The following is a 14,695-nucleotide window of genomic DNA, read 5'->3' on the forward strand; positions in this document are numbered from 1 at the left end:
CAGGAGAGTGAGTATATTTAGAACATGCACATTAATGTATATATTCCCACGTATACTAGTGCACTTTGAGGCTGATCTGACTTTACACAGAAACCATGATGGGATTTCTCTAAACAGTTAAATCCAGAAGACACTCAGAGTCTCGTCTGCAGAGTTCAGAATGAGATCAGGTCTGACTGTGTCCCTGAGGCCTCCCATGCCACGCAGGCCTTTACCTATCTCTCTTCTGTCTTAAGGTCTGCAGAATTTACCCATCAAACCACATCTTAGTACTGCACAGTCTTGTGACTTCTGCCGCTCCTTCACTGCTTAAATCAAACACATGGGCCTTACCAATGGGAGCAAGAGTTTCTAGTCATTGTGTGACTCCCTGTGGCTTCTCAACCTTCTCCTGAAACATGCTAGCTCAGTCATTTCTCAACCGGCAAGTTGAGACAAAGTGGTGGAGAGAGTGACGTGGGTGTTGGGGAAATATCCCAGCGTTACTCCAAAGCCAATGAGTGCATGTAAAGCTGTGTCCATGAGCATTGTTTCCAGGAGCATTGTGCAGTTGAATGAGATTATGAAAAAGGCCTTTGAAGAATTAAGACCATTGGACTTATAGTTTGCCTCTGATAATGTTGCTCAAATCTTTGATGTTATAGAGACAGCATGTCCTTAGAACTCTACTTTGGCTAAAAAAACGTTATTTGAGATGATTTACATGCTCAAGCTTGTCCAGTTCGGTGTGGTCGCTTGTAAAACAAGGGTTATAATCATCATATATATGTATTGTTGGTGAATAACGAGGTGAAATGATGTGCGGTAAGCGCTGGTTGTGACTTTGGCTACTCCTTATGCAATTGTGACAATCTCTTTGGGAAATAACACATGCCAAGGAAATGCCTTGCTCTCATTGCCAAGCACAAGGCCACCCTCTTGGGGTCATGTTGCTTTCTGTTTCTAGCTTTGGGCATCTCCTGGTAAACATTAATGTACAATGTTCCATGAATAACGTCTTAGCCATTGTATATACAATGACAAAAGTTAGTTTGAAACTGTAAATCAATGTCTCTCTCCTTTACTCCATGCCCTGAACCAGTTGTCAGCTCATGATCTATTCAGATGTTCTTAGAAATCTTACTATTGCTTCCACTCTGAAGCTTTTGTTTTGATTTTGGTTTTTTAAGACAGAATTTGTCTGCATAGCCCTGGCTATTCTGGAACTTACTTTGTAGACCAGGCTGGCCTCAAGTTCTGAGATGTCTTTGCCTCAGCCCCAAGAGTGCTAGGATTAAAGGTGTGTTATACACTGTCCAGCCCACTCTGGAACTTATGATGACTGTCATTTCTTTTTAATCCCAAGTAGTCTAAATTCCAACTGGTGTTAGAAAGCCTTCATAATTTTGTCTTATCAAGTCATGTGCCCTGATGCCTGATCACCTGGGATATTCTCATGAGTCTATTATCTGATGACTTGTGAGTAGAGCCAGGGAAACCAATATGTCTAGATAACTAGATGGGAACTCTATTTTGATGCCATAGCAAGGGATTGATCTAGGCCAGAGTGCTTCATATCCAAATCAAGACAAGCTCCTTAACTAGAATTATGCCTCCTTTGCTGTGTGCAAGGATGCTACGAGCCAGAGGTCATCCCCAATCCCTTAATGGTACTCTTCCCAGGAGTGGTAATGACACACTGACATTCTTCCTTTAGGACAGTCAGGGTACGGTTTATAATGATGGCTAACACACTGGAGCTTCCTCCTGGACTTTGGAGTTCCTTGTAGGTAGGAGCTTATTAGCATCTATTCAGTGCCAAATTATTCATTAAGTTGCTGAAGACTCTTCCTAAATACTTGTGGAGAAAAGTCAACTAAGCTGGTTTACATATAAAATCCATGCTGTGATCTTATATAACATGAAGGCATCCAAACCTCCATGAGTCACTCCTTGAATGACTTTACACACTCAAGGTTCAGCACCCTCCCCAGGTCTTCTGGATTCTCACAGGTGTTCACATTTCATGTAGCCATCGCTCTCTTTCAGGGTACATCCTTTGACTCATCTTACAATCTGAAATATATCTTTTACTAGCCAACATTGAATATTGACAAAAAGGATAGTTGAAATTGATTTTCTGTTGAAGGTTTGTTTTTTAAAGTCTGTATCAATCTGGCAGAATTATGAAGATTCCCATGTTTAACTTGGCATTGCGGCACATGTCTCTAAACTCAGCACTTGGAAACTGTAGGCTGGAAGGTCTTGAGTTCAAGGTCATTACACAGCTTGTTTAAGGCCAACCTACATGTATCCTTGTCTGCAGAGGACAAAAACGATGACTATTTTTCTTATGTCTCATTTCATCTACTTAGCAAATTTGCTTCTTAGAATATATTTTTTTCTCCTGTCAGAAAAGAATCCCTGACTTAGCCATTATGGTGGGTTTCCATTCTATCTTGTTATTTGTTTATTTGTTACTGGCTTAGTATATTTCCATTTGCAACAAAACAAAACAAAGCAAAATAAACAAACAAAAAACCCTATTGCCTTGTCGAACAGCAAAGAAATTAAGAAAAGAAACAGTTTCTCTCTCCTGGTAAAAGAATTCACATATAACATAATGAACACAACACGGAGGGCATTGTGAAGATTCCTACTGTGCTCTCAAGGTAGCATACTATTATAGTGGACATGAGTAGGGCCCCTCGTGCTAGCCACTGAAGAGAGGCCTGTGCATAGATCACCTTCTACAGTCCTCTCAGCATCAATGCAACATGTGCTCTTATGCTAATTTATCTTCATTTTATAGAGGAAAAAACCAACAAAGCCAACATGATGTCATTTTATATACACTCCTCACCTAGCACACTGTGAGGTTTATAACTGTGGCAAGGCCTTTTGGTATTCTGTGGTTTTAGTCTCTTATATTAAGTTTCCTCCTTTATAGACTGTCCTATGGACCAGGCATTATATTAAGCATCTTATAAAGATAATCTCCCTTGTTTAATTCTAAGAGCCTCCTGTGATATAGGTGTATTAACTCCAGTTTTAGAGGTAGCAAGAAGAAGGCTCAACAACCAATTTTCTCAAAACTACCTGAGTAGGTGCACACTGGGAGGGCTCTGTCAAGAGAAAAATACAGCATAGCAGGACTGGGCAAGAGGCTGATTCACCATGAGCCCAAGGTTTCCAGCCTTCCAGAGAGGAAGCTTCGTAGTCATCAGAACTTCAGGAAAAAGATCTTTTCACTTTCGTGCCAGCTTAACACATTCAGTCCATTTCTTTCTGGTTACAGGTGAAAAGGGGCAGGAAATTTCTAAAAACAAATTATTATAATGACATCTAGGTATATACATCTAGGTGTACATAGGTATAGTTACCTTGTACCAATGGTATTCTCGAACCATACAAAAAAATCTCGGAGGTGGTAAAGAATCAGAAAAGAGGTGATTTTCTTTCCAGTGTCCAATGGATATATTCTTTGGTGACTGATTTCTTGAGAAACCCATGTACTGCTTGGATATATACAACTGTCTTTAAGTACACTTTCTCTTTTCCTCTCCCCTTCCCCTTCCTCTCCCTTGACCCGAGTGCATACTTTTTGTTGTTGTTGTTGGTTTTTTTTTTTTTTTTTTTTTTTCGGAGCTGAGGACCGAACACAGGGCCTTGCGCTTGCTAGGCAAGTGCTCTACCACTGAGCTAAATCCCCAACCCCCTGAGTGCATACTTTTATCCAGAATTCCACCTGTCAAAAGAAAATGTAGGGACATGAGTGAAGCAAAGACTGAAGGAAAGGCCATGCAGAGACTGCCCCACCTAGGGATCCATCCTATCTGCTGACACCAAACCCAGACACTATTGCTGATTCTAAGAAGTGTTTGCTGACAGAAAGTCCTGAGAGGCTCTGCCAGAGCCAGACCAATACAGATCCAGATGTACACAGGCAAACATTGGACTGAACCTGAGGACTCCAATGGGGAAGTTAGGGCAAGGACTATAGGATCTGAAGGGGTTTTCATAGGAGGTACAGCAATATCAACCAACCAGACCCCTGCCCCCCAATGCTTCCAGGGTCTAAACCACCAACCAAAGAATACAAATGGAATGACCCATGGCTCTAGCTGCATATGTAACAGAGGATAGCTTTATCTGGCATCACTGGAAGAGGAGCCCCTTGGTCCTGTGGAGGCTTGATCCCTCAGTGTAGGGGAGTGCTAAGGCAGTGAGGCTTAAGTGGGATGGGTGGGTGGGTAGGGGAACACCATTACAGAAGAAGGGGGAGGAGGGATAGAGGGATTGTGAGGGGAAACTGGGAAGGGGGATGACATTTGAAATGTAAATAAATAAAATAAGCAATTAATAAAAATTTTTTAGTGATGATAGAGTGTGTCTCAGCATTTAAAAAGGCTATTATTAGTGCAGAGGACCCAAGGTCAGTCCCAGCACCCACGTGGCACCTCACAACCATCTGCACGTCCACGAGGATCCTGTCCATTCTTCTGATGTCTTCGGCTTCACTTATGCAGATGGCACACATCCATAATTCACACACACACACACACACACACACACACACACACACACAAAAGAAGAAAATAAAATTTAAAACTAGGTTCCCAGTCTGCTGCATAAAAATATAGTTTTGGCCTTAATGATTTCACTCGTCACTATTATTATTCGATATTTTTCAAAATTGAGTCCAAATTCACATAATTTCCATCTTTCCGAGACATTAGTTTGTGCAATGAACACGTCTCTTCTCTTCTCTCCATTTCTGTTTGCCGTTTATAATAGTTAAATTTCACTAAATGGAGTGTGTCCCTGTTGTCAGCTACTGCCTCTGACAAGATACATTATAGGAAGACTTTCAATAACTCTCTGGGTGTATTCCAGCATTCAGTGCTATGGAGATGAGGGCAGAAAATGAGTAACATTTCTGAAAAGACAATAGCAACATACTTTTCGAGTTACACGACCGAGGTACCTAGTGAATTATTAAGGTTTGGTTCATGAACAACGGACTCTACCAGCTTAGCATAAAACTTAGCCAGAGATGATACGGTTTGACTCAAGTGTATGAGTACATGTTTGAAAATCAGAAGTCACTGGAATTGTCCCATTCTAGGCTCCTGGTTTGTGTCATAGCAGGCTTACATTAACAGAGGAGAGAGACTCATGTGACTCGGGGTAGCTAGCTGAATTTAGGTGTTTGCACAAAGCCCCCCAAGGCTTTCCCTTCCCTGATGGTAAGACAAACTAAATGGGAAAACCTTGGAATTTTTGTTCTAGTCAAAATCTATAAAGAGAACACAAATAACTTGAAAGCTACAACTGAACGCTATTTAATTCTGAAATTTAAAGGCAGGCCACAGTAGTTGATTTGAAGCTGAATAGGACACAATTTACAGACAGAACTTTTGATATCTGTGTTTTTACAACAACATTCGGGTTTTGCTGGTAGTTTAAAGACTACTGTGCTAGTTTGGTCTTGAACTGCATCATAACATATGCCACACGTTTAATGGATTTCTGGTTTTGTAGAGAGTTTATTTAGCATGCCTGGCTGCAGTCACAGATACCATAAAATGGGATATTGGGATTATCAACCTAGAACGGACACAAATATTTCATTAGATCATAGATAAGAACTTAACACTTAATTGAGTCTTAACTATTTAATGGCAGAAGGATCTCCCCACACCCCTTCTCTCATGGAGGCTCCAAGTTGCTACATGTCTAAGGCTGATTACAGAGGCACACACTAAGCATGAGGAAGGGGATGATGGAAGGGTGCTACAGGCCAACATCCCTGGAAGGTGGAAGCAAGAACATAAGGCTTCATGTAGCACCCTTTCATCATCCCCTTCCCCTTGCTTAGCCTGTGCCTCTGTAATGGGAGCTCAGTATTTTCAGTAGATTGTAAGTTAATCGAGTCGGTTAATGCTCTGTGTAGAGACCATTGTGTGGTTGTTGGAGGGAGCTTCTGCTCCTCAGTCCACCCAATCCATTCATCTGGAACCATGTTAGTTCACCAAGGGGTGTGGTTTATCTAAAGATAAAATTCCTGTACTTTCATATGCCATCTGATTTAACATCCACTTAGTCCAGTGACTAGATGGCGGTAAGCAGGCCCAACGCATGACTCATATGTCAAAAACTCAGTTAGGAGGAATTCTTCATGTTTAATTCAGGCATCTGTAGCTGGGGAGTGTCTTGCTGCTTTTCTTTCTCCTAGGGAAATACACATGTAGATAAAGTCAAATCATATTTATTAAGAGTAAACTAATGATGTGAAGCACTGTGGGAGAATATGCTTGTGGTGAAAGTTAAGTTTCAGAGAGACTTTCAATGGAAAATGACAGGAATGAGTTATTTAATTGTGAAATGATATCTTACACAATTCCTTTAGAAAGTTCTCATACCGTACACTCAAATACAATTTGAACAGTCTACAGGTGAAAGACTGATTGGCCAGAATTTACCAATGATAATTCCTTTGTGAAAGACCTTCTGGATGTTTCTAGAATAAAAAAATAATTGCCTTCTTTATTTATGACTCTTATTTGTTAAAAGTTAGAGTCATTACTAGAAGAGTATATATAGGAACATTTATGCCCTTTTCCAAAACAGATACTAAGTGAGTTAGTTGTTTGCAAGACCTGACCCCTACCCCGTGTGTTTCAGTGGAAAGAGAAAGAGGGTTTGTGTATGTTTAAATACCTTCCTTGATGCCTAATGAGATCAAATACATTTTAACTAAAAGACCTATACTTTTAATATTTCACAAAGTATTTCCACATAATTTTTATTGAGCTGCTTCGGGAAGCAGATGTATTTATGTCAGTTAGCCCCAGAATGTCTGTTATTAATAAGGCATGCCTGTGAATAATTCTCCAGCCAGGATGTGAGATGGTGCAGGATGTTTCTTGCCATAGAATAGGTTACAAGGAGCCTGGAAACCACAAAGTACCCCCCGGTGGTCCTCAATGTGCTTTCTGACTAGGGTCTCTCATAATAAGTGATGTAGAATTTCCGAAAGTTTAGAAGATGTTGTGTGAGCTTAATAAACAAAGCCAACACTTCATCTCCTTAATCTCTTGCTCTGGTTGCTGAGTGACTGGGCCTTCAGAGGCAAGAGAAGGAGCCAGTTAAAGGGTCAAGGGCACGCACTTGTATGCTCAGTTCTTAGCTATAATCTGTGTAGGGGAAAACACAGGGAAAGGTGGTGAGCATGCTGTCAGGCTGCAGAGAACATTGCATTTTGGATCAGGTTTTTACTTTCCAATAAACTAGGATGTAGTGGAAGTTTTATTTTATTTTAGTTTAGTTTGGGCAGTGTGGTTTTTCTTTCTTTTTATTTATTGATTTTTGCCTTTTGTTTTTAGTAAAGTAGTACATTATTATAGCCTTGTTATTTCAGAAATGAATTTTCAGCGTAAAAATGTCATAGAAATTTAGGTTTGTAAAGGTATGAATTTCCACTAGGATATTCACATGGGGAAGGAGGAGGGAAGAGATCACATCAACTTTTAACAGGTTAACAAAGCTGATGCCTGGCCAAAAGAAAGGGAAAAAAGAAAATCTAAACTGGGTCCAGGGAAAAGGCTGACACAGAAATGAATTTGAGGGACACAGTGGCAAAATGGTCAAGATTCTACTTCAGAGCAGCAACAATGGAGGAAATTCTCACGACTGAGTCCATAAACAATGAGTTATGTATCAACTGATTCCTCTGGGTAGGGGGCAGCATCACCAGCCAATTTAGGCGTTAAGTCAAACGTGTTTTAGCATAACTACTTACTCTCGAAAAGATATTCAAGTATAGTTTAGTTTACTGTGAAAAGACACCATTGAAGGTACCTGTGTGCATAGATCCATTCTTCTAAATCATGGTGTCTCTTAAGGGCAAACCTGCTACATAGAGCTGGCTTTAATCCAGGAGAGAAGCTCAGTGAAGGAGAAAGGCTTTGGACCCAGCTGATACCAATCAGTAGGCAAAAAGGAAGAAGGTGGGGGTTGGGGCGAGGTAGATAAGATTTAACCTTAGGTCACCAAGGTAAAGTGAATTCCAGGCAGAGTGACAATAATTACATCAGCCCTATCAACAATAGTAGTCATTTTGTATTGACCAAATTCTGTGTTCCATGCAAAATTCTGGGATTTACATTTACTGCTTCATATGATCCCCCCCCCCCAAACTGATGGGTGGGTCTGCATTATAAGGTACTGCAGAAGGCTGGGCAGTAGAGTCTGGACAATACAAGGCGTGGAAATGAGCACAGGGTGAGTTGGAAGTTGTAGATCTGTGCCCAAACCATTAGAGTAGCTCAGACTGATGGTCCCGGGTGTCCTAAACACACATCCAGGCTCACTGAGACCGAGTACGCATCTGCTCATCAAATATCTCTTTAGTACTTGTTTCAGCCTAGACCCTAGGCACTAAGGGGTAAATCATAACGAGTTTCCATCTTCCTGGCTTCTGAAGCCTATCAGAGGACATTGTAAGCGTGCCTTTTCTGACCCGAGGGGTGCGCGTGGTGTGCATGTGTGTGTAGGTCCCAGTCCACCTTTGTGCATAAGGCTCTCTTGGTGACTAGCAGAGGACACAGTGGGTGGGAATGGAGTCACTCAGCTGTACGCCAGACATGGACCAACATCTTCCAGGAAAGCACAGCTTGAGAGGGAGGGAAAAAACAAACAAACAAATTGTTAGAATTCTCCTCTTCCAAAGTCAGAATAAGAATCAGAGCACCTGACATTGGGACGGAACAGAGGATTAAAAAATATAGTCAAGCTTGCAGGCCAGACACGCTTCTTGTGTTGTGCGTACATGTGTGTTTACTCTGGTCTGGTATACAGACGCTGTGCGACTTGCTTATTTTGACCTGTTCCCATGGAGTCAGGGCACCTCACACGTTACTCAATGGATTTTCCCAACACTCTCATTATGCCGAGATTATGAAACCCGCATGGAAATCAACTCAAAGGTTAAGTGACTTATCCAAAGGTACACAGGAGGAGGGGAGACGAGGCAGGCCTTCCTTCCAATGCACTTTCTCCACAAGGGTAGGAGGCTGAGCGCGCTTTGGAGTGGGATTCTAAAACCCTGGGGAGGAGGCTGACCCTGGAGTTACTGCACACTGTGCCGAACACCGTCTTGAAAGGCTGAATTAATTAAAATGAATAAAATAATGAAAAAATAAATCTAATCCGTAACAGCGTGGAGATGAGTTCCAAACACATTGACTGCTTTAGTTCTGTTCCAAAATAGAAAAGAAGCAAAGACTTAGGAGAATGACAGTGGTCAGTTTTCCCTAGAAAATGTCCTCGGCGACACAGAAAAAGATGCCTTTTGTTTTATTGGCACAGGTGTATGTCGTCGTGTTTTGTGACTCTTTGTTTCTTAGTCTTGTGAATACATACTTGTCCATCTTTTTCCCCTCGAATGTGTTCCCATCAAAGGCATCAGACAGTCAGACCAGAGAAAACGAATGCTGTTCTGGTGCTCCCCGCCCGTTTTGCTGTATTTTATTCAACGGCTAGTTTCTCACAAGGTTTTCACTGAAACTTCAAATGAAGCCCTGTTGTTGTGATACCTCAACCACTCAGTATAATGGCTTGGGAAATAGATCAAAATAGCCGACGAAAATATTTTAAATATGGCAGCTGTAGTTGGAGTTTGGGAAATAAATCTTTGAGAACAATAATTTATTCACTTGAGCTGTTGTTTCAGCCAAGTATTTCATCTGAGTTTCAGAAGAGTTGCTACTCATTACTAAAGATGTTTGAAAATCGAAGCAGAAAGATTGATCTCATTCTGTGCAGACCCCCTAAAAAGTGCTCAGGTGTTAAAGTTGGGCGCTGCGTTGGTGAAACCGATCAGGTAGGGCTTGTGACTGTGTGGTTAAAATTAAGGCACTAGGAGCTTCCGGGGTAACGTGGCCTCATAGGCTTATGGAGGACTTCACACTGTACGGACAATAACGCACGCGGTGCTGCTTCTGACCGCGCACAGCGCTGTCCTACAAAGACATCAAGATGTGGAGGAAGTCTACCCTCCAGCCGTCCCGGCAAGCCAGACTGACCCCGGCAAATGAAAATAATCAAAAGTAATTAGAAGCGCGCTGGACGACTCCTCCGAGAGCCGAGCGGGAGAGTAAACACGCCTGAATCCTCGAGCCACTGCAAAGGCCCATGTCTGAGCTGTTAGGTGCCCTGACCTTGTCCACATAAAGATGTGATTTATGAAGTGCAGGGCACAGCAGCAGGGCTTCTGTCTTCTCCTGGAGAACCAAATTACTGAGGCGGAGATTAACATGCTCGCAGTGGGGCCTGTTTCCAGACCAAGGGAAATTTTTTATTTACCTTTTTTTTTTAAACCTTTAATTTCCTTTCTGTCTGTCTGTCTGTCTGTCTGTCTGTCTGTCTGTCTGTCTGTCTGTCTTTCCTTTCCTCCTCTCTGCAGCACTGTATTGGTCAATTTAAGAAAAGGAAACCAAATAAATAAATACAAAGGAAGAAAGGCCCGAGTCCCTCAGAAACGACCCAGTATCTCTCTGGGGAGCCTTGCTGACAGGATGCTCTGGGGGGTTCAGAGCCTTTGTGCCTACAGCTTGGTGTTGTGCCTGGCAGACTTGCAAGTCTGCCTACCAGCCTCTCAGAATTCAAGTTCAAGTTTGTGGCATACTTCCCCAATGAAGAAGTATTAATAGTTAAAGCCAAACGGAATGTCCGCCACATCGGATCCCATGGCTTCCTGATCTGGTTCCTGCACCCGAGCACTGCGTTCTATTCAGATCTTCTCATGGAATGGAAAGATTTAAAAGAGCTGCTAGGTGGTTAGGGTTTGGAGGACTTGGAGGAAGGGAAACTGGGTAACATATTTGTAGAGGTATCAGCGAGACACCTTTTGGGTCCCAAAGATGTACTGAATTTTTTTCTTATTTGTGTCTCACTTAGGCTTAGATGAAAGTCTGACCACTTCCCACATGCCGTTGTGCCATGGAAAACAAAGCATTGATTTTCTTTTTAAACACACATCAATATCTATACACAAAGCTAATTTAATTAGCAAGCAGTTATTGTTCAGCCAAATGTCAATTTCTCAAATTATTTCATGCTTGCTGACATGAACTGTATGAAGCAGGATTTCACGGATAGTCTGTGAATGAGAGACTGCATGTGAGATCCCCCTCTCCCCCCAAAAAATTAACCCCCAAAACCATACATTTGCTCAGTGTTAGAAGAGGAAAAAAAAGTCAGGCTTGGAGTTCAATGGCTGCTTAGCCACCCCAAGAACCCAGAGCTGTAGAATTAAGGGGACTGTACTTAGGCCGAGGTTATAAAGAGCCCTTCCTCTATAAACTCAAAACATAATGTCAGGGTGAATGGGAACCTACTTTATTAAGTTTATGGTATTGAAAACTGCCAGCAAGTTGTCTTGTTTTTAAATACCGTCCTCTGCAGAGTGTTACAGGGTCGTTCGTCCACAGGAAGCCATTAAAAGCGGACAGTGCAGTCATTTCATCTGGCTTTCGGTGGGCTGCTTTTCTTTCTTTTAATGATGTGCTGGCATGTACCATGCCCATAGGGCTTCCATTAGCTGGACTCTTACTTCTGGGACAACCATGAAGTTTAAGGCTTAAAAGAGGCATCGGTTTACAGTCCTGTGGGAACCACTTGAATACTGGAGCACTAACTTCTTACTGCTTTAACTAATATATTGACTTATTTTAAATAAACAGTTACACAATGAAGGCAGAGCCCATGGCCTTATTGGAAATCTTTGGGCCTCTTAAAGATTCTGCAGTCCTTGCAGCCTGGGGAGGAAAGGAAAGGACTGAGGAGGGTTTATACCCATTTCAAACCAGGAAGAAAACACATTAACCCCTCCCACCCCAGCCCTGCCATCAACCAGTGTGAGATCTTTACAACTCCTAGAAAATCTACCCACTCTGCTCAAACCTCCTATTTCCAATGTTGTCTTCTTGGTTAAACAGCAATTAAGAGCAATAAAGAAAAGAAGTGTGTGCAGTGACTGCTACTAAAAAGTGTTTTAACATATGATTCTTAAAGAAAAACAAAAACAAAAAAACTGATCAACTACTCTGTTTTCTGCTTTCTCAAAGCCATACATTTCTTAAAGTTCCCCCCCACACACACACACTTCCATCCCCCTGATAGTTAGATCATCTTTCCTGATACATGCTTGCAAATTAAAGCTGGTTTGAGATTAAGGTAAAACCATTATTTTTAATAGTCCATTGCAAGGGCGGTGCTAAGCTCCACAGAACGTGAGTGTTCCTGATTACTGCGGAGAGCAGCTTTGCAGGGGCTTAATTTGTAACTGGTAACTACTGCAAACAGATTGCTCTAGAAATCCAAGGAATAAAGGGAGTTGGTGGTGGTATTTGGCTCCTTGGATTTATTTATTGTTTTAGAAACCTCCTAACCGGAAGCAAGCTTACAGGGAAGAAAAGCGTAACTCCTTGCAAAACCCTGTCCTCTACCCTTGTCTGGGCCTGTTTTTCTTCTGACAGGGTAGACCTCCTAATGGCTTACTATTGGAAAGACAACATGCCCGGGTTGCGGGGGGGTACTTGTCACTTATTATGGAGTTGTGGACCTCTTCCTCTAAATTTCAAGTTAGGTCAAGACAAAGCAGGATGGCTGTCTTCATGTGAAGTTACTGAAAAGGAAGCAAAAGGAGATGGGGTGGGACGAGGTGGGGAGAGGGGGAACCTGCCTTGTAATCTTTCTTACAGTTTATTTGTTGTACAAGAGTGATAATCACGATATCAATATTACTACTATTTAATTAGAGACAGACATTAACAGTGGTAATATTAGCGTGGATCCTTTCTGTCCTCCCAGAGTTTTAGGGAGGAAATTAAGACTGTGTTTTGCAGACAGGAATCTCAGAGGTAGGAGCGTCTTCCACTCAGACAGTGTCCCGGGGCCTGTGCATGCTGTGCATGTGTGTGAACTGGAGGCTGCAACCAGGCTGTCAGATCCTGGTGGTTGCTGGGCTGCAGACACTGTACTTTATTTCGGGATACATCGCCACCTACCGGCCTCCAGCCGTACCTGCAGGAATCCCACTCAGCCCCGTCGCCCCGCCTCCCACACCAGAAGCTAATAAGTGTGTGTGTGGGGGGAGCCTCAAAGGTTTTTGTTGTTGTTGTTTTTGTTTGTTTGTTTTTCCGAAATGTGAATTTAGTCAGGACCCGTCCCAAGACCTTTGTCTGGCCACCAACGTTCCCTCCTTTTCTGAGAAGCTTTGAAAAATGTTAGACAGTGGGTGTTGCAGGCCAGGATGGGGTGGGGTAGGGGCTGGGAATGGTTTGGGGCACTGAACACCCAGACCCCCTGATCAAAGTGAAGTGTCTGAAGCAGTCAGTTCCCCCAGATTACTTGTATTTAATACACAATGCATCATAAAACAAATCTCTCATCCTGACAGGAAGAAAATAGAACAGCTCATAGCTCTGGCTAGTCCAATTTATGGCTAAATTAAAAAAAAAAAGCGCTTCAACAATGGGCAAGTCGAGGAAGGGCCTGCGATCAATGCAGGGAAGCCCCGTCTCCTCACAATTCTCAGGCAGGGCTCTGTGGGAATATCTTTATGCTTAGGTTATTTACAAAGGAATTTTTTCCTGTCTTACCCACCACTGCTGTGAGATTCCCCCCCCCCCTTTTCAAACAATGACCATTATCTGAAATAACAGTTCAATGTCACAGATAACAGGCCACCCAAATGAATTAGTCACCACCTCTTGTCATTTACTCTCACCCACTTCCTTGTCTTCTGACACTGTTTTTGTTTTTCTGATCAGCATTTTGGGGGAAAATAAAGATCTACTAGATTTTCACTGAAGCTTGCACTTGGAGAGAACAAAAAGTGGGTGTTACTGTGGGACCTGCTTCACAGATAAAAGTTTAACATCAGGACACATTCTAAGCCTTTGGACTAGCTCCACCCATGCTAGATAGCTGCCCCTGGAGCTAGGTATTTTACTAAATTTTCCATTGTTGAGTCGGGAATAAATTGGATCTGAGGGTTAGGGATTTAGCTCACAGGCAGATCTCTTGGCTAGCAAGGGGGGTGGGGTTCCCTGTCTTCTCTTGGTGGGTGGGTGAGCTGGATATTTCTATTTGCTTTTATGAATGGAATTTTCTCATCAAAAGCATTTATTTCCAATTAATTTGGTGGGCTTAACAAAATTTATCCAACTTTGTCTACAAATAAACACTCGGATTCTTACATTTGGCTATCCATTCCCCAAATTCTTTCACCCAATGCCATCTCTGCGTTGTATTGATAGAAAGTGCCCAAACTTATTATAAAGTTATCTAATGTATAAAGCATGAATCACTAAAGCAAGCGCTTGCATAACTGGATTCTGGGGGAGTCAAGGGCTTTTGAATAACTTGGAAAAGATTCTCAACCTACTACAATCTATTTGAGAGCGAGATATGCAAATAATGCTTTAGATTTTTAAGATTTGTTCTTATGTGCATGTGCGTGTTGGGGGGGGATGATTTTTAAAATGTACACATTTCTGGGGACCTAACTATAAAAATGAGGGGAATAAATTTAAGTACAAACTTAAAATTTGTTTATGCTTAACTGAAAACTGGAAATGTCTGTCAGTTTTCACTCTCGAAGCTGCAGTCTTGAGACTTTTAGTGTGAGCCAGTATCTCTTAATCCT

At 42.1% G+C, this 14,695-nt stretch overlaps 1 protein-coding gene across 15 annotated transcripts in view; it reads left to right on the forward strand.

The window, feature by feature from the left end:
* Nucleotides 1-14,695, forward strand: part of Mecom (MDS1 and EVI1 complex locus) — a 555,238-nt gene that overhangs the window by 478,034 nt on the left and 62,509 nt on the right. The gene's annotated exons all lie outside the window — the stretch shown is intronic.

Source organism: Rattus norvegicus, chromosome 2 (genome assembly GCF_036323735.1).
Source record: "Rattus norvegicus strain BN/NHsdMcwi chromosome 2, GRCr8, whole genome shotgun sequence".
Lineage (NCBI taxonomy): Eukaryota > Metazoa > Chordata > Mammalia > Rodentia > Muridae > Rattus > Rattus norvegicus.